The sequence below is a fragment of the Lissotriton helveticus genome, chromosome 10, assembly GCF_964261635.1.
Source record: "Lissotriton helveticus chromosome 10, aLisHel1.1, whole genome shotgun sequence".
Lineage (NCBI taxonomy): Eukaryota > Metazoa > Chordata > Amphibia > Caudata > Salamandridae > Lissotriton > Lissotriton helveticus.
The window spans coordinates 589,871,933-589,888,805 of record NC_136071.1 but is presented as its reverse complement, the minus strand read 5'-3'; the positions used below and the strand labels follow the sequence as shown (position 1 = coordinate 589,888,805).

The 16,873-nt window shown below is 47.4% G+C and overlaps 30 non-coding genes across 30 annotated transcripts; all 30 read right to left on the bottom strand.

The window, feature by feature from the left end:
* Positions 1-191: 191 nt before the first annotated feature.
* On the bottom strand, positions 192-263 carry TRNAP-AGG (transfer RNA proline (anticodon AGG)). The gene has a single exon. It is a non-coding gene; the product is annotated as a tRNA-Pro (tRNA).
* Positions 264-697: 434 nt separating this feature from the next.
* TRNAV-UAC (transfer RNA valine (anticodon UAC)) lies at positions 698-770 on the bottom strand. The gene has a single exon. It is a non-coding gene; the product is annotated as a tRNA-Val (tRNA).
* A 384-nt stretch (positions 771-1,154) lies between these two features.
* On the bottom strand, positions 1,155-1,226 carry TRNAP-CGG (transfer RNA proline (anticodon CGG)). The gene has a single exon. It is a non-coding gene; the product is annotated as a tRNA-Pro (tRNA).
* A 941-nt stretch (positions 1,227-2,167) lies between these two features.
* Positions 2,168-2,279, bottom strand: TRNAL-CAA (transfer RNA leucine (anticodon CAA)). Its single transcript has 2 exons — positions 2,242-2,279; positions 2,168-2,213 (listed from the first exon to the last, which is right to left on the bottom strand). It is a non-coding gene; the product is annotated as a tRNA-Leu (tRNA).
* A 295-nt stretch (positions 2,280-2,574) lies between these two features.
* TRNAV-AAC (transfer RNA valine (anticodon AAC)) lies at positions 2,575-2,647 on the bottom strand. The gene has a single exon. It is a non-coding gene; the product is annotated as a tRNA-Val (tRNA).
* A 385-nt stretch (positions 2,648-3,032) lies between these two features.
* TRNAP-AGG (transfer RNA proline (anticodon AGG)) lies at positions 3,033-3,104 on the bottom strand. The gene has a single exon. It is a non-coding gene; the product is annotated as a tRNA-Pro (tRNA).
* A 434-nt stretch (positions 3,105-3,538) lies between these two features.
* On the bottom strand, positions 3,539-3,611 carry TRNAV-UAC (transfer RNA valine (anticodon UAC)). Its single transcript has one exon. It is a non-coding gene; the product is annotated as a tRNA-Val (tRNA).
* Positions 3,612-3,995: 384 nt separating this feature from the next.
* Positions 3,996-4,067, bottom strand: TRNAP-CGG (transfer RNA proline (anticodon CGG)). Its single transcript has one exon. It is a non-coding gene; the product is annotated as a tRNA-Pro (tRNA).
* A 941-nt stretch (positions 4,068-5,008) lies between these two features.
* Positions 5,009-5,120, bottom strand: TRNAL-CAA (transfer RNA leucine (anticodon CAA)). Its single transcript has 2 exons — positions 5,083-5,120; positions 5,009-5,054 (listed from the first exon to the last, which is right to left on the bottom strand). It is a non-coding gene; the product is annotated as a tRNA-Leu (tRNA).
* Positions 5,121-5,415: 295 nt separating this feature from the next.
* TRNAV-AAC (transfer RNA valine (anticodon AAC)) lies at positions 5,416-5,488 on the bottom strand. The gene has a single exon. It is a non-coding gene; the product is annotated as a tRNA-Val (tRNA).
* Positions 5,489-5,873: 385 nt separating this feature from the next.
* TRNAP-AGG (transfer RNA proline (anticodon AGG)) lies at positions 5,874-5,945 on the bottom strand. Its single transcript has one exon. It is a non-coding gene; the product is annotated as a tRNA-Pro (tRNA).
* A 434-nt stretch (positions 5,946-6,379) lies between these two features.
* Positions 6,380-6,452, bottom strand: TRNAV-UAC (transfer RNA valine (anticodon UAC)). The gene has a single exon. It is a non-coding gene; the product is annotated as a tRNA-Val (tRNA).
* Positions 6,453-6,836: 384 nt separating this feature from the next.
* Positions 6,837-6,908, bottom strand: TRNAP-CGG (transfer RNA proline (anticodon CGG)). Its single transcript has one exon. It is a non-coding gene; the product is annotated as a tRNA-Pro (tRNA).
* Positions 6,909-7,849: 941 nt separating this feature from the next.
* On the bottom strand, positions 7,850-7,961 carry TRNAL-CAA (transfer RNA leucine (anticodon CAA)). Its single transcript has 2 exons — positions 7,924-7,961; positions 7,850-7,895 (listed from the first exon to the last, which is right to left on the bottom strand). It is a non-coding gene; the product is annotated as a tRNA-Leu (tRNA).
* Positions 7,962-8,256: 295 nt separating this feature from the next.
* TRNAV-AAC (transfer RNA valine (anticodon AAC)) lies at positions 8,257-8,329 on the bottom strand. Its single transcript has one exon. It is a non-coding gene; the product is annotated as a tRNA-Val (tRNA).
* A 385-nt stretch (positions 8,330-8,714) lies between these two features.
* Positions 8,715-8,786, bottom strand: TRNAP-AGG (transfer RNA proline (anticodon AGG)). Its single transcript has one exon. It is a non-coding gene; the product is annotated as a tRNA-Pro (tRNA).
* Positions 8,787-9,220: 434 nt separating this feature from the next.
* On the bottom strand, positions 9,221-9,293 carry TRNAV-UAC (transfer RNA valine (anticodon UAC)). The gene has a single exon. It is a non-coding gene; the product is annotated as a tRNA-Val (tRNA).
* Positions 9,294-9,677: 384 nt separating this feature from the next.
* TRNAP-CGG (transfer RNA proline (anticodon CGG)) lies at positions 9,678-9,749 on the bottom strand. The gene has a single exon. It is a non-coding gene; the product is annotated as a tRNA-Pro (tRNA).
* A 941-nt stretch (positions 9,750-10,690) lies between these two features.
* Positions 10,691-10,802, bottom strand: TRNAL-CAA (transfer RNA leucine (anticodon CAA)). Its single transcript has 2 exons — positions 10,765-10,802; positions 10,691-10,736 (listed from the first exon to the last, which is right to left on the bottom strand). It is a non-coding gene; the product is annotated as a tRNA-Leu (tRNA).
* Positions 10,803-11,097: 295 nt separating this feature from the next.
* On the bottom strand, positions 11,098-11,170 carry TRNAV-AAC (transfer RNA valine (anticodon AAC)). Its single transcript has one exon. It is a non-coding gene; the product is annotated as a tRNA-Val (tRNA).
* A 385-nt stretch (positions 11,171-11,555) lies between these two features.
* TRNAP-AGG (transfer RNA proline (anticodon AGG)) lies at positions 11,556-11,627 on the bottom strand. Its single transcript has one exon. It is a non-coding gene; the product is annotated as a tRNA-Pro (tRNA).
* Positions 11,628-12,061: 434 nt separating this feature from the next.
* TRNAV-UAC (transfer RNA valine (anticodon UAC)) lies at positions 12,062-12,134 on the bottom strand. The gene has a single exon. It is a non-coding gene; the product is annotated as a tRNA-Val (tRNA).
* A 384-nt stretch (positions 12,135-12,518) lies between these two features.
* Positions 12,519-12,590, bottom strand: TRNAP-CGG (transfer RNA proline (anticodon CGG)). Its single transcript has one exon. It is a non-coding gene; the product is annotated as a tRNA-Pro (tRNA).
* Positions 12,591-13,531: 941 nt separating this feature from the next.
* On the bottom strand, positions 13,532-13,643 carry TRNAL-CAA (transfer RNA leucine (anticodon CAA)). The gene is made up of 2 exons: positions 13,606-13,643; positions 13,532-13,577 (listed from the first exon to the last, which is right to left on the bottom strand). It is a non-coding gene; the product is annotated as a tRNA-Leu (tRNA).
* A 295-nt stretch (positions 13,644-13,938) lies between these two features.
* Positions 13,939-14,011, bottom strand: TRNAV-AAC (transfer RNA valine (anticodon AAC)). The gene has a single exon. It is a non-coding gene; the product is annotated as a tRNA-Val (tRNA).
* Positions 14,012-14,396: 385 nt separating this feature from the next.
* TRNAP-AGG (transfer RNA proline (anticodon AGG)) lies at positions 14,397-14,468 on the bottom strand. The gene has a single exon. It is a non-coding gene; the product is annotated as a tRNA-Pro (tRNA).
* Positions 14,469-14,902: 434 nt separating this feature from the next.
* On the bottom strand, positions 14,903-14,975 carry TRNAV-UAC (transfer RNA valine (anticodon UAC)). The gene has a single exon. It is a non-coding gene; the product is annotated as a tRNA-Val (tRNA).
* Positions 14,976-15,359: 384 nt separating this feature from the next.
* Positions 15,360-15,431, bottom strand: TRNAP-CGG (transfer RNA proline (anticodon CGG)). The gene has a single exon. It is a non-coding gene; the product is annotated as a tRNA-Pro (tRNA).
* Positions 15,432-16,372: 941 nt separating this feature from the next.
* Positions 16,373-16,484, bottom strand: TRNAL-CAA (transfer RNA leucine (anticodon CAA)). The gene is made up of 2 exons: positions 16,447-16,484; positions 16,373-16,418 (listed from the first exon to the last, which is right to left on the bottom strand). It is a non-coding gene; the product is annotated as a tRNA-Leu (tRNA).
* A 295-nt stretch (positions 16,485-16,779) lies between these two features.
* Positions 16,780-16,852, bottom strand: TRNAV-AAC (transfer RNA valine (anticodon AAC)). The gene has a single exon. It is a non-coding gene; the product is annotated as a tRNA-Val (tRNA).
* Positions 16,853-16,873: the final 21 nt, after the last annotated feature.

Below are 16,873 nucleotides of genomic sequence, written 5' to 3'. Positions count from 1 at the left end.
AATGTCTGCGAGTACAGCTTGGGAAAGCATCACCTGGGACACACTGAGACTAAGCAGGTAGGCAGAAAAAGCACGATGATCCATTTTTCTTCTGAGGTTAGGAATATGTTGCGCAACAATGCACCGAGTATTACTAGAAATAGTCAGGCATAGTGCATTTTTAGTACGATTTGTATGTTTAGCTCTAAAAAGGGCTCGTCCGGGATTTGAACCCGGGACCTCTCGCACCCTAAGCGAGAATCATACCCCTAGACCAACGAGCCATGCAAGAGTCACCTCTGACATGGCTCCAGGGGTTAGTGGCAGCTAGTCGGTGAATGCTTCACCCAAAGCAAGCAACTGCACATGTTGCTCTCTTCTGCAATATGATTGCTGTCTTTTCCATGGCCGTCATCAAACAAGAAATTAAAAAGCCTCTGTCCTTCAGACAGTTTGTTTTCTCTAAGTGTCTGCTTGCGGTGAGGACAAGAAAAGCATTTCTGCTCTCATTCCTTGCTTTCATGAAGTAGGCCCACCCTTCAGAGCAAAGGGCGAGCAAGCGAATGGCGCAAGCTATCGTCACTTCTCTTTTCGAGCTGTCACTGAGATCCCTGGAGCACACTACGTCAGGTTGGTGAGGGATAGACAGCCTCTATTATCTCAGCTTTCCTATAAAGTCAGCCAGTAAAGGCAAACACTGTTAAAAACAGCAAACCGCTGTTTCTGCCCGGTCTCGAACCAAGGACCTTTCGCGTGTAAGGCGAACGTGAAAACCACTACACTACAGAAACAGACACTAACTCAGGAATCTTGTTGGCATGTATTGGGCTGGAATGCACAGACTAAGGGCCAATGTCCTTGAAGCTCAAAGTTGGGCTCTCCTTACCCGGTCTCTATTTCTTTGGAAGACAGGAATGAGGACCACTTTTATTCCAAGAGGCGATTTTGAAACCATATCCTGAAATTACACTAGAAAAACACTATGCATGTAATGTTCCTACCATGCTGGTCTGGCCCAGAAAAGCAGTTGCAAAGAAGTCCTGCACTCCTTTATCCCGCCACAAGTGGTAAATAGCGTGCAGGGTAAGGAACTTTCTCGACATACACAGCGTCTTATAGCATTGAAAAGAAGAAATGCTCCTATATTACAAGCATCCTGAAAATGCCCACAGCATGGGCTCGTCCGGGATTTGAACCCGGGACCTCTCGCACCCGAAGCGAGAATCATACCCCTAGACCAACGAGCCTGAGTGGCCAGGAGACATTTTGAACAATTTCTGAAGCGTCTTTCAGAAAAAAAGCAGGGCTATTTGGCTAGTCTCCCTCTAAGTGAGCCTCACAACGTCATGTTTTCTCTCAAGTTGTTGTTTTTTCACTCTAGCAAGAAAGGGGGCAGCCAATCTCCTATCAGCCAGTGAGCAGAAAAAAGGCACAGATGAGAACAGCAAGCACTTTCTGGCAATTGTTCTCCTCTGCAAGTCCTGGACCCTTGCCCCATAGACTTCCACACCAGAAGCAATGAAGGGCCCACCATTTCCTGCGCCTGAGAAAGAGGGGTTTGATATTTGGATTCAAACGCGCTCGCTCAGCGCTCGATCAGGCTCGATCAGGCGAGATTTATATGAGTGGCTCACAGGCCTGAAACACTCACCTGGGAGACCCAGAGTGGCTGACTTCTCAGTATAGCCATTGTTGGGCGAGTCACCTCCTTTCCTCCTGCCTCAATCTAGAATTGGCTGCAAATCATAAGAGAGAGTGCAATGCCCGTGTGCAGTGCCTACTCCCAGCTACCTCTCTGTCTTCCTTATGTAAATTAGAATTTGCAAGGGGGGAACCAATGGCATTCTGCTCCTCCCACATAACCAGGAAGCCCTGTTGAACATGTCTGCCTGTGTTTTTGCAGGGACAGTGCCTTCTCTGCCCAAAAGGTGGCAGGAGAGCCTCACAACAAATGATGGGATCAACTGCTTAGTTAGAAACCCAGCAAGGCAGTTACTGTGATGGAGTGCAAATTTAATGGAAGGTGTGCCTGAGGTGTCATTTCCAGAAATCCATGGAATTGTGATTGAGGGCCCAGCCTGATTGTTGGTGGATTTCTCTTCACATGCTACAGGTTCCTGCAAAGATTGTGGTGTTTGCCGGGAACGCACTGCAAAAAACAGGAAGATTTACGGGTGTAAAAGGGACCTGTCAGAAGTGGGATTTGAACCCACGCCTCCATGAGGAGACCAGAAGGCTCAGCTACACTGAAGATCAAGCTCTCTTGAGTCTGGCGCCTTAGACCACTCGGCCATCCTGACGGCTCATGAGGGGGGCTTAGGTCTAACTCTTCTATCTGCACCTGCCAATGTTTCCACTTACAACCTTCACAGCAATGTCACAGGTGTAAAGGCCCCAACAATACAACATAGCTTAAACAAAATAAAAATAGGCACAAGAACGACCCCCAGATGACGGATGCAGATAACTTTGTTTCGTCTTGCAAAGGTAAAGAAAGTTTCCCACGGCTCACTGTGTTCAAAGACCACCTCTTCTTAAACTTGCATTCAGATAATAAGGTTTTAGAGAGTGCACATAAAAGCAGCCAACGCTCAGTGTTTCTGCCCGGTCTCGAACCGGGGACCTTTCGCGTGTTAGGCGAACGTGATGACCACTACACTACAGAAACGACCTTGCTGCTTGCTACTGTTAAAGCAAAGTTCCTCTCAAGGCTTCACCCTACTTCTATTCTGCTGTATCAGCAGCGGCTCAGAATGTGCAGAACAAGTGTGAAAACCTCAGAGATATCATCCAACATGCTTGCAATTAGACGTATTCAAAATTTACTTGTGCAGGCATCGACAGACAAATATCTGATGCCTAAATGTCTGCGAGTACAGCTTGGGAAAGCATCACCTGGGACACACTGAGACTAAGCAGGTAGGCAGAAAAAGCACGATGATCCATTTTTCTTCTGAGGTTAGGAATATGTTGCGCAACAATGCACCGAGTATTACTAGAAATAGTCAGGCATAGTGCATTTTTAGTACGATTTGTATGTTTAGCTCTAAAAAGGGCTCGTCCGGGAGTTGAACCCGGGACCTCTCGCACCCTAAGCGAGAATCATACCCCTAGACCAACGAGCCACGCAAGAGTCACCTCTGACATGGCTCCAGGGGTTAGTGGCAGCTAGTCGGTGAATGCTTCACCCAAAGCAAGCAACTGCACATGTTGCTCTCTTCTGCAATATGATTGCTGTCTTTTCCATGGCCGTCATCAAACAAGAAATTAAAAAGCCTCTGTCCTTCAGACAGTTTGTTTTCTCTAAGTGTCTGCTTGCGGTGAGGACAAGAAAAGCATTTCTGCTCTCATTCCTTGCTTTCATGAAGTAGGCCCACCCTTCAGAGCAAAGGGCGAGCAAGCGAATGGCGCAAGCTATCGTCACTTCTCTTTTCGAGCTGTCACTGAGATCCCTGGAGCACACTACGTCAGGTTGGTGAGGGATAGACAGCCTCTATTATCTCAGCTTTCCTATAAAGTCAGCCAGTAAAGGCAAACACTGTTAAAAACAGCAAACCGCTGTTTCTGCCCGGTCTCGAACCAAGGACCTTTCGCGTGTAAGGCGAACGTGAAAACCACTACACTACAGAAACAGACACTAACTCAGGAATCTTGTTGGCATGTATTGGGCTGGAATGCACAGACTAAGGGCCAATGTCCTTGAAGCTCAAAGTTGGGCTCTCCTTACCCGGTCTCTATTTCTTTGGAAGACAGGAATGAGGACCACTTTTATTCCAAGAGGCGATTTTGAAACCATATCCTGAAATTACACTAGAAAAACACTATGCATGTAATGTTCCTACCATGCTGGTCTGGCCCAGAAAAGCAGTTGCAAAGAAGTCCTGCACTCCTTTATCCCGCCACAAGTGGAAAATAGCGTGCAGGGTAAGGAACTTTCTCGACATACACAGCGTCTTATAGCATTGAAAAGAAGAAATGCTCCTATATTACAAGCATCCTGAAAATGTCCACAGCATGGGCTCGTCCGGGATTTGAACCCGGGACCTCTCGCACCCGAAGCGAGAATCATACCCCTAGACCAACGAGCCTGAGTGGCCAGGAGACATTTTGAACAATTTCTGAAGCGTCTTTCAGAAAAAAAGCAGGGCTATTTGGCTAGTCTCCCTCTAAGTGAGCCTCACAACGTCATGTTTTCTCTCAAGTTGTTGTTTTTTCACTCTAGCAAGAAAGGGGGCAGCCAATCTCCTATCAGCCAGTGAGCAGAAAAAAGGCACAGATGAGAACAGCAAGCACTTTCTGGCAATTGTTCTCCTCTGCAAGTCCTGGACCCTTGCCCCATAGACTTCCACACCAGAAGCAATGAAGGGCCCACCATTTCCTGCGCCTGAGAAAGAGGGGTTTGATATTTGGATTCAAACGCGCTCGCTCAGCGCTCGCTCAGGCTCGATCAGGCGAGATTTATATGAGTGGCTCACAGGCCTGAAACACTCACCTGGGAGACCCAGAGTGGCTGACTTCTCAGTATAGCCATTGTTGGGCGAGTCACCTCCTTTCCTCCTGCCTCAATCTAGAATTGGCTGCAAATCATAAGAGAGAGTGCAATGCCCGTGTGCAGTGCCTACTCCCAGCTACCTCTCTGTCTTCCTTATGTAAATTAGAATTTGCAAGGGGGGAACCAATGGCATTCTGCTCCTCCCACATAACCAGGAAGCCCTGTTGAACATGTCTGCCTGTGTTTTTGCAGGGACAGTGCCTTCTCTGCCCAAAAGGTGGCAGGAGAGCCTCACAACAAATGATGGGATCAACTGCTTAGTTAGAAACCCAGCAAGGCAGTTACTGTGATGGAGTGCAAATTTAATGGAAGGTGTGCCTGAGGTGTCATTTCCAGAAATCCATGGAATTGTGATTGAGGGCCCAGCCTGATTGTTGGTGGATTTCTCTTCACATGCTACAGGTTCCTGCAAAGATTGTGGTGTTTGCCGGGAACGCACTGCAAAAAACAGGAAGATTTACGGGTGTAAAAGGGACCTGTCAGAAGTGGGATTTGAACCCACGCCTCCATGAGGAGACCAGAAGGCTCAGCTACACTGAAGATCAAGCTCTCTTGAGTCTGGCGCCTTAGACCACTCGGCCATCCTGACGGCTCATGAGGGGGGCTTAGGTCTAACTCTTCTATCTGCACCTGCCAATGTTTCCACTTACAACCTTCACAGCAATGTCACAGGTGTAAAGGCCCCAACAATACAACATAGCTTAAACAAAATAAAAATAGGCACAAGAACGACCCCCAGATGACGGATGCAGATAACTTTGTTTCGTCTTGCAAAGGTAAAGAAAGTTTCCCACGGCTCACTGTGTTCAAAGACCACCTCTTCTTAAACTTGCATTCAGATAATAAGGTTTTAGAGTGTGCACATAAAAGCAGCCAACGCTCAGTGTTTCTGCCCGGTCTCAAACCGGGGACCTTTCGCGTGTTAGGCGAACGTGATGACCACTACACTACAGAAACGACCTTGCTGCTTGCTACTGTTAAAGCAAAGTTCCTCTCAAGGCTTCACCCTACTTCTATTCTGCTGTATCAGCAGCGGCTCAGAATGTGCAGAACAAGTGTGAAAACCTCAGAGATATCATCCAACATGCTTGCAATTAGACGTATTCAAAATTTACTTGTGCAGGCATCGACAGACAAATATCTGATGCCTAAATGTCTGCGAGTACAGCTTGGGAAAGCATCACCTGGGACACACTGAGACTAAGCAGGTAGGCAGAAAAAGCACGATGATCCATTTTTCTTCTGAGGTTAGGAATATGTTGCGCAACAATGCACCGAGTATTACTAGAAATAGTCAGGCATAGTGCATTTTTAGTACGATTTGTATGTTTAGCTCTAAAAAGGGCTCGTCCGGGATTTGAACCCGGGACCTCTCGCACCCTAAGCGAGAATCATACCCCTAGACCAACGAGCCACGCAAGAGTCACCTCTGACATGGCTCCAGGGGTTAGTGGCAGCTAGTCGGTGAATGCTTCACCCAAAGCAAGCAACTGCACATGTTGCTCTCTTCTGCAATATGATTGCTGTCTTTTCCATGGCCGTCATCAAACAAGAAATTAAAAAGCCTCTGTCCTTCAGACAGTTTGTTTTCTCTAAGTGTCTGCTTGCGGTGAGGACAAGAAAAGCATTTCTGCTCTCATTCCTTGCTTTCATGAAGTAGGCCCACCCTTCAGAGCAAAGGGCGAGCAAGCGAATGGCGCAAGCTATCGTCACTTCTCTTTTCGAGCTGTCACTGAGATCCCTTGAGCACACTACGTCAGGTTGGTGAGGGATAGACAGCCTCTATTATCTCAGCTTTCCTATAAAGTCAGCCAGTAAAGGCAAACACTGTTAAAAACAGCAAACCGCTGTTTCTGCCCGGTCTCGAACCAAGGACCTTTCGCGTGTAAGGCGAACGTGAAAACCACTACACTACAGAAAGAGACACTAACTCAGGAATCTTGTTGGCATGTATTGGGCTGGAATGCACAGACTAAGGGCCAATGTCCTTGAAGCTCAAAGTTGGGCTCTCCTTACCCGGTCTCTATTTCTTTGGAAGACAGGAATGAGGACCACTTTTATTCCAAGAGGCGATTTTGAAACCATATCCTGAAATTACACTAGAAAAACACTATGCATGTAATGTTCCTACCATGCTGGTCTGGCCCAGAAAAGCAGTTGCAAAGAAGTCCTGCACTCCTTTATCCCGCCACAAGTGGAAAATAGCGTGCAGGGTAAGGAACTTTCTCGACATACACAGCGTCTTATAGCATTGAAAAGAAGAAATGCTCCTATATTACAAGCATCCTGAAAATGTCCACAGCATGGGCTCGTCCGGGATTTGAACCCGGGACCTCTCGCACCCGAAGCGAGAATCATACCCCTAGACCAACGAGCCTGAGTGGCCAGGAGACATTTTGAACAATTTCTGAAGCGTCTTTCAGAAAAAAAGCAGGGCTATTTGGCTAGTCTCCCTCTAAGTGAGCCTCACAACGTCATGTTTTCTCTCAAGTTGTTGTTTTTTCACTCTAGCAAGAAAGGGGGCAGCCAATCTCCTATCAGCCAGTGAGCAGAAAAAAGGCACAGATGAGAACAGCAAGCACTTTCTGGCAATTGTTCTCCTCTGCAAGTCCTGGACCCTTGCCCCATAGACTTCCACACCAGAAGCAATGAAGGGCCCACCATTTCCTGCGCCTGAGAAAGAGGGGTTTGATATTTGGATTCAAACGCGCTCGCTCAGCGCTCGCTCAGGCTCGATCAGGCGAGATTTATATGAGTGGCTCACAGGCCTGAAACACTCACCTGGGAGACCCAGAGTGGCTGACTTCTCAGTATAGCCATTGTTGGGCGAGTCACCTCCTTTCCTCCTGCCTCAATCTAGAATTGGCTGCAAATCATAAGAGAGAGTGCAATGCCCGTGTGCAGTGCCTACTCCCAGCTACCTCTCTGTCTTCCTTATGTAAATTAGAATTTGCAAGGGGGGAACCAATGGCATTCTGCTCCTCCCACATAACCAGGAAGCCCTGTTGAACATGTCTGCCTGTGTTTTTGCAGGGACAGTGCCTTCTCTGCCCAAAAGGTGGCAGGAGAGCCTCACAACAAATGATGGGATCAACTGCTTAGTTAGAAACCCAGCAAGGCAGTTACTGTGATGGAGTGCAAATTTAATGGAAGGTGTGCCTGAGGTGTCATTTCCAGAAATCCATGGAATTGTGATTGAGGGCCCAGCCTGATTGTTGGTGGATTTCTCTTCACATGCTACAGGTTCCTGCAAAGATTGTGGTGTTTGCCGGGAACGCACTGCAAAAAACAGGAAGATTTACGGGTGTAAAAGGGACCTGTCAGAAGTGGGATTTGAACCCACGCCTCCATGAGGAGACCAGAAGGCTCAGCTACACTGAAGATCAAGCTCTCTTGAGTCTGGCGCCTTAGACCACTCGGCCATCCTGACGGCTCATGAGGGGGGCTTAGGTCTAACTCTTCTATCTGCACCTGCCAATGTTTCCACTTACAACCTTCACAGCAATGTCACAGGTGTAAAGGCCCCAACAATACAACATAGCTTAAACAAAATAAAAATAGGCACAAGAACGACCCCCAGATGACGGATGCAGATAACTTTGTTTCGTCTTGCAAAGGTAAAGAAAGTTTCCCACGGCTCACTGTGTTCAAAGACCACCTCTTCTTAAACTTGCATTCAGATAATAAGGTTTTAGAGTGTGCACATAAAAGCAGCCAACGCTCAGTGTTTCTGCCCGGTCTCGAACCGGGGACCTTTCGCGTGTTAGGGGAACGTGATGACCACTACACTACAGAAACGACCTTGCTGCTTGCTACTGTTAAAGCAAAGTTCCTCTCAAGGCTTCACCCTACTTCTATTCTGCTGTATCAGCAGCGGCTCAGAATGTGCAGAACAAGTGTGAAAACCTCAGAGATATCATCCAACATGCTTGCAATTAGACGTATTCAAAATTTACTTGTGCAGGCATCGACAGACAAATATCTGATGCCTAAATGTCTGCGAGTACAGCTTGGGAAAGCATCACCTGGGACACACTGAGACTAAGCAGGTAGGCAGAAAAAGCACGATGATCCATTTTTCTTCTGAGGTTAGGAATATGTTGCGCAACAATGCACCGAGTATTACTAGAAATAGTCAGGCATAGTGCATTTTTAGTACGATTTGTATGTTTAGCTCTAAAAAGGGCTCGTCCGGGATTTGAACCCGGGACCTCTCGCACCCTAAGCGAGAATCATACCCCTAGACCAACGAGCCACGCAAGAGTCACCTCTGACATGGCTCCAGGGGTTAGTGGCAGCTAGTCGGTGAATGCTTCACCCAAAGCAAGCAACTGCACATGTTGCTCTCTTCTGCAATATGATTGCTGTCTTTTCCATGGCCGTCATCAAACAAGAAATTAAAAAGCCTCTGTCCTTCAGACAGTTTGTTTTCTCTAAGTGTCTGCTTGCGGTGAGGACAAGAAAAGCATTTCTGCTCTCATTCCTTGCTTTCATGAAGTAGGCCCACCCTTCAGAGCAAAGGGCGAGCAAGCGAATGGCGCAAGCTATCGTCACTTCTCTTTTCGAGCTGTCACTGAGATCCCTGGAGCACACTACGTCAGGTTGGTGAGGGATAGACAGCCTCTATTATCTCAGCTTTCCTATAAAGTCAGCAAGTAAAGGCAAACACTGTTAAAAACAGCAAACCGCTGTTTCTGCCCGGTCTCGAACCAGGGACCTTTCGCGTGTAAGGCGAACGTGATAACCACTACACTACAGAAACAGACACTAACTCAGGAATCTTGTTGGCATGTATTGGGCTGGAATGCACAGACTAAGGGCCAATGTCCTTGAAGCTCAAAGTTGGGCTCTCCTTACCCGGTCTCTATTTCTTTGGAAGACAGGAATGAGGACCACTTTTATTCCAAGAGGCGATTTTGAAACCATATCCTGAAATTACACTAGAAAAACACTATGCATGTAATGTTCCTACCATGCTTGTCTGGCCCAGAAAAGCAGTTGCAAAGAAGTCCTGCACTCCTTTATCCCACCACAAGTGGAAAATAGCGTGCAGGGTAAGGAACTTTCTCGACATACACAGCGTCTTATAGCATTGAAAAGAAGAAATGCTCCTATATTACAAGCATCCTGAAAATGTCCACAGCATGGGCTCGTCCGGGATTTGAACCCGGGACCTCTCGCACCCGAAGCGAGAATCATACCCCTAGACCAACGAGCCTGAGTGGCCAGGAGACATTTTGAACAATTTCTGAAGCGTCTTTCAGAAAAAAAGCAGGGCTATTTGGCTAGTCTCCCTCTAAGTGAGCCTCACAACGTCATGTTTTCTCTCAAGTTGTTGTTTTTTCACTCTAGCAAGAAAGGGGGCAGCCAATCTCCTATCAGCCAGTGAGCAGAAAAAAGGCACAGATGAGAACAGCAAGCACTTTCTGGCAATTGTTCTCCTCTGCAAGTCCTGGACCCTTGCCCCATAGACTTCCACACCAGAAGCAATGAAGGGCCCACCATTTCCTGCGCCTGAGAAAGAGGGGTTTGATATTTGGATTCAAACGCGCTCGCTCAGCGCTCGATCAGGCTCGATCAGGCGAGATTTATATGAGTGGCTCACAGGCCTGAAACACTAACCTGGGAGACCCAGAGTGGCTGACTTCTCAGTATAGCCATTGTTGGGCGAGTCACCTCCTTTCCTCCTGCCTCAATCTAGAATTGGCTGCAAATCATAAGAGAGAGTGCAATGCCCGTGTGCAGTGCCTACTCCCAGCTACCTCTCTGTCTTCCTTATGTAAATTAGAATTTGCAAGGGGGGAACCAATGGCATTCTGCTCCTCCCACATAACCAGGAAGCCCTGTTGAACATGTCTGCCTGTGTTTTTGCAGGGACAGTGCCTTCTCTGCCCAAAAGGTGGCAGGAGAGCCTCACAACAAATGATGGGATCAACTGCTTAGTTAGAAACCCAGCAAGGCAGTTACTGTGATGGAGTGCAAATTTAATGGAAGGTGTGCCTGAGGTGTCATTTCCAGAAATCCATGGAATTGTGATTGAGGGCCCAGCCTGATTGTTGGTGGATTTCTCTTCACATGCTACAGGTTCCTGCAAAGATTGTGGTGTTTGCCGGGAACGCACTGCAAAAAACAGGAAGATTTACGGGTGTAAAAGGGACCTGTCAGAAGTGGGATTTGAACCCACGCCTCCATGAGGAGACCAGAAGGCTCAGCTACACTGAAGATCAAGCTCTCTTGAGTCTGGCGCCTTAGACCACTCGGCCATCCTGACGGCTCATGAGGGGGGCTTAGGTCTAACTCTTCTATCTGCACCTGCCAATGTTTCCACTTACAACCTTCACAGCAATGTCACAGGTGTAAAGGCCCCAACAATACAACATAGCTTAAACAAAATAAAAATAGGCACAAGAACGACCCCCAGATGACGGATGCAGATAACTTTGTTTCGTCTTGCAAAGGTAAAGAAAGTTTCCCACGGCTCACTGTGTTCAAAGACCACCTCTTCTTAAACTTGCATTCAGATAATAAGGTTTTAGAGTGTGCACATAAAAGCAGCCAACGCTCAGTGTTTCTGCCCGGTCTCGAACCGGGGACCTTTCGCGTGTTAGGCGAACGTGATGACCACTACACTACAGAAACGACCTTGCTGCTTGCTACTGTTAAAGCAAAGTTCCTCTCAAGGCTTCACCCTACTTCTATTCTGCTGTATCAGCAGCGGCTCAGAATGTGCAGAACAAGTGTGAAAACCTCAGAGATATCATCCAACATGCTTGCAATTAGACGTATTCAAAATTTACTTGTGCAGGCATCGACAGACAAATATCTGATGCCTAAATGTCTGCGAGTACAGCTTGGGAAAGCATCACCTGGGACACACTGAGACTAAGCAGGTAGGCAGAAAAAGCACGATGATCCATTTTTCTTCTGAGGTTAGGAATATGTTGCGCAACAATGCACCGAGTATTACTAGAAATAGTCAGGCATAGTGCATTTTTAGTACGATTTGTATGTTTAGCTCTAAAAAGGGCTCGTCCGGGATTTGAACCCGGGACCTCTCGCACCCTAAGCGAGAATCATACCCCTAGACCAACGAGCCACGCAAGAGTCACCTCTGACATGGCTCCAGGGGTTAGTGGCAGCTAGTCGGTGAATGCTTCACCCAAAGCAAGCAACTGCACATGTTGCTCTCTTCTGCAATATGATTGCTGTCTTTTCCATGGCCGTCATCAAACAAGAAATTAAAAAGCCTCTGTCCTTCAGACAGTTTGTTTTCTCTAAGTGTCTGCTTGCGGTGAGGACAAGAAAAGCATTTCTGCTCTCATTCCTTGCTTTCATGAAGTAGGCCCACCCTTCAGAGCAAAGGGCGAGCAAGCGAATGGCGCAAGCTATCGTCACTTCTCTTTTCGAGCTGTCACTGAGATCCCTTGAGCACACTACGTCAGGTTGGTGAGGGATAGACAGCCTCTATTATCTCAGCTTTCCTATAAAGTCAGCCAGTAAAGGCAAACACTGTTAAAAACAGCAAACCGCTGTTTCTGCCCGGTCTCGAACCAAGGACCTTTCGCGTGTAAGGCGAACGTGAAAACCACTACACTACAGAAAGAGACACTAACTCAGGAATCTTGTTGGCATGTATTGGGCTGGAATGCACAGACTAAGGGCCAATGTCCTTGAAGCTCAAAGTTGGGCTCTCCTTACCCGGTCTCTATTTCTTTGGAAGACAGGAATGAGGACCACTTTTATTCCAAGAGGCGATTTTGAAACCATATCCTGAAATTACACTAGAAAAACACTATGCATGTAATGTTCCTACCATGCTGGTCTGGCCCAGAAAAGCAGTTGCAAAGAAGTCCTGCACTCCTTTATCCCGCCACAAGTGGAAAATAGCGTGCAGGGTAAGGAACTTTCTCGACATACACAGCGTCTTATAGCATTGAAAAGAAGAAATGCTCCTATATTACAAGCATCCTGAAAATGTCCACAGCATGGGCTCGTCCGGGATTTGAACCCGGGACCTCTCGCACCCGAAGCGAGAATCATACCCCTAGACCAACGAGCCTGAGTGGCCAGGAGACATTTTGAACAATTTCTGAAGCGTCTTTCAGAAAAAAAGCAGGGCTATTTGGCTAGTCTCCCTCTAAGTGAGCCTCACAACGTCATGTTTTCTCTCAAGTTGTTGTTTTTTCACTCTAGCAAGAAAGGGGGCAGCCAATCTCCTATCAGCCAGTGAGCAGAAAAAAGGCACAGATGAGAACAGCAAGCACTTTCTGGCAATTGTTCTCCTCTGCAAGTCCTGGACCCTTGCCCCATAGACTTCCACACCAGAAGCAATGAAGGGCCCACCATTTCCTGCGCCTGAGAAAGAGGGGTTTGATATTTGGATTCAAACGCGCTCGCTCAGCGCTCGCTCAGGCTCGATCAGGCGAGATTTATATGAGTGGCTCACAGGCCTGAAACACTCACCTGGGAGACCCAGAGTGGCTGACTTCTCAGTATAGCCATTGTTGGGCGAGTCACCTCCTTTCCTCCTGCCTCAATCTAGAATTGGCTGCAAATCATAAGAGAGAGTGCAATGCCCGTGTGCAGTGCCTACTCCCAGCTACCTCTCTGTCTTCCTTATGTAAATTAGAATTTGCAAGGGGGGAACCAATGGCATTCTGCTCCTCCCACATAACCAGGAAGCCCTGTTGAACATGTCTGCCTGTGTTTTTGCAGGGACAGTGCCTTCTCTGCCCAAAAGGTGGCAGGAGAGCCTCACAACAAATGATGGGATCAACTGCTTAGTTAGAAACCCAGCAAGGCAGTTACTGTGATGGAGTGCAAATTTAATGGAAGGTGTGCCTGAGGTGTCATTTCCAGAAATCCATGGAATTGTGATTGAGGGCCCAGCCTGATTGTTGGTGGATTTCTCTTCACATGCTACAGGTTCCTGCAAAGATTGTGGTGTTTGCCGGGAACGCACTGCAAAAAACAGGAAGATTTACGGGTGTAAAAGGGACCTGTCAGAAGTGGGATTTGAACCCACGCCTCCATGAGGAGACCAGAAGGCTCAGCTACACTGAAGATCAAGCTCTCTTGAGTCTGGCGCCTTAGACCACTCGGCCATCCTGACGGCTCATGAGGGGGGCTTAGGTCTAACTCTTCTATCTGCACCTGCCAATGTTTCCACTTACAACCTTCACAGCAATGTCACAGGTGTAAAGGCCCCAACAATACAACATAGCTTAAACAAAATAAAAATAGGCACAAGAACGACCCCCAGATGACGGATGCAGATAACTTTGTTTCGTCTTGCAAAGGTAAAGAAAGTTTCCCACGGCTCACTGTGTTCAAAGACCACCTCTTCTTAAACTTGCATTCAGATAATAAGGTTTTAGAGTGTGCACATAAAAGCAGCCAACGCTCAGTGTTTCTGCCCGGTCTCGAACCGGGGACCTTTCGCGTGTTAGGGGAACGTGATGACCACTACACTACAGAAACGACCTTGCTGCTTGCTACTGTTAAAGCAAAGTTCCTCTCAAGGCTTCACCCTACTTCTATTCTGCTGTATCAGCAGCGGCTCAGAATGTGCAGAACAAGTGTGAAAACCTCAGAGATATCATCCAACATGCTTGCAATTAGACGTATTCAAAATTTACTTGTGCAGGCATCGACAGACAAATATCTGATGCCTAAATGTCTGCGAGTACAGCTTGGGAAAGCATCACCTGGGACACACTGAGACTAAGCAGGTAGGCAGAAAAAGCACGATGATCCATTTTTCTTCTGAGGTTAGGAATATGTTGCGCAACAATGCACCGAGTATTACTAGAAATAGTCAGGCATAGTGCATTTTTAGTACGATTTGTATGTTTAGCTCTAAAAAGGGCTCGTCCGGGATTTGAACCCGGGACCTCTCGCACCCTAAGCGAGAATCATACCCCTAGACCAACGAGCCACGCAAGAGTCACCTCTGACATGGCTCCAGGGGTTAGTGGCAGCTAGTCGGTGAATGCTTCACCCAAAGCAAGCAACTGCACATGTTGCTCTCTTCTGCAATATGATTGCTGTCTTTTCCATGGCCGTCATCAAACAAGAAATTAAAAAGCCTCTGTCCTTCAGACAGTTTGTTTTCTCTAAGTGTCTGCTTGCGGTGAGGACAAGAAAAGCATTTCTGCTCTCATTCCTTGCTTTCATGAAGTAGGCCCACCCTTCAGAGCAAAGGGCGAGCAAGCGAATGGCGCAAGCTATCGTCACTTCTCTTTTCGAGCTGTCACTGAGATCCCTGGAGCACACTACGTCAGGTTGGTGAGGGATAGACAGCCTCTATTATCTCAGCTTTCCTATAAAGTCAGCAAGTAAAGGCAAACACTGTTAAAAACAGCAAACCGCTGTTTCTGCCCGGTCTCGAACCAGGGACCTTTCGCGTGTAAGGCGAACGTGATAACCACTACACTACAGAAACAGACACTAACTCAGGAATCTTGTTGGCATGTATTGGGCTGGAATGCACAGACTAAGGGCCAATGTCCTTGAAGCTCAAAGTTGGGCTCTCCTTACCCGGTCTCTATTTCTTTGGAAGACAGGAATGAGGACCACTTTTATTCCAAGAGGCGATTTTGAAACCATATCCTGAAATTACACTAGAAAAACACTATGCATGTAATGTTCCTACCATGCTTGTCTGGCCCAGAAAAGCAGTTGCAAAGAAGTCCTGCACTCCTTTATCCCGCCACAAGTGGAAAATAGCGTGCAGGGTAAGGAACTTTCTCGACATACACAGCGTCTTATAGCATTGAAAAGAAGAAATGCTCCTATATTACAAGCATCCTGAAAATGTCCACAGCATGGGCTCGTCCGGGATTTGAACCCGGGACCTCTCGCACCCGAAGCGAGAATCATACCCCTAGACCAACGAGCCTGAGTGGCCAGGAGACATTTTGAACAATTTCTGAAGCGTCTTTCAGAAAAAAAGCAGGGCTATTTGGCTAGTCTCCCTCTAAGTGAGCCTCACAACGTCATGTTTTCTCTCAAGTTGTTGTTTTTTCACTCTAGCAAGAAAGGGGGCAGCCAATCTCCTATCAGCCAGTGAGCAGAAAAAAGGCACAGATGAGAACAGCAAGCACTTTCTGGCAATTGTTCTCCTCTGCAAGTCCTGGACCCTTGCCCCATAGACTTCCACACCAGAAGCAATGAAGGGCCCACCATTTCCTGCGCCTGAGAAAGAGGGGTTTGATATTTGGATTCAAACGCGCTCGCTCAGCGCTCGATCAGGCTCGATCAGGCGAGATTTATATGAGTGGCTCACAGGCCTGAAACACTAACCTGGGAGACCCAGAGTGGCTGACTTCTCAGTATAGCCATTGTTGGGCGAGTCACCTCCTTTCCTCCTGCCTCAATCTAGAATTGGCTGCAAATCATAAGAGAGAGTGCAATGCCCGTGTGCAGTGCCTACTCCCAGCTACCTCTCTGTCTTCCTTATGTAAATTAGAATTTGCAAGGGGGGAACCAATGGCATTCTGCTCCTCCCACATAACCAGGAAGCCCTGTTGAACATGTCTGCCTGTGTTTTTGCAGGGACAGTGCCTTCTCTGCCCAAAAGGTGGCAGGAGAGCCTCACAACAAATGATGGGATCAACTGCTTAGTTAGAAACCCAGCAAGGCAGTTACTGTGATGGAGTGCAAATTTAATGGAAGGTGTGCCTGAGGTGTCATTTCCAGAAATCCATGGAATTGTGATTGAGGGCCCAGCCTGATTGTTGGTGGATTTCTCTTCACATGCTACAGGTTCCTGCAAAGATTGTGGTGTTTGCCGGGAACGCACTGCAAAAAACAGGAAGATTTACGGGTGTAAAAGGGACCTGTCAGAAGTGGGATTTGAACCCACGCCTCCATGAGGAGACCAGAAGGCTCAGCTACACTGAAGATCAAGCTCTCTTGAGTCTGGCGCCTTAGACCACTCGGCCATCCTGACAGCTCATGAGGGGGGCTTAGGTCTAACTCTTCTATCTGCACCTGCCAATGTTTCCACTTACAACCTTCACAGCAATGTCACAGGTGTAAAGGCCCCAACAATACAACATAGCTTAAACAAAATAAAAATAGGCACAAGAACGACCCCCAGATGACGGATGCAGATAACTTTGTTTCGTCTTGCAAAGGTAAAGAAAGTTTCCCACGGCTCACTGTGTTCAAAGACCACCTCTTCTTAAACTTGCATTCAGATAATAAGGTTTTAGAGTGTGCACATAAAAGCAGCCAACGCTCAGTGTTTCTGCCCGGTCTCGAACCGGGGACCTTTCGCGTGTTAGGCGAACGTGATGACCACTACACTACAGAAACGACCTTGCTGCTTGCTACTGT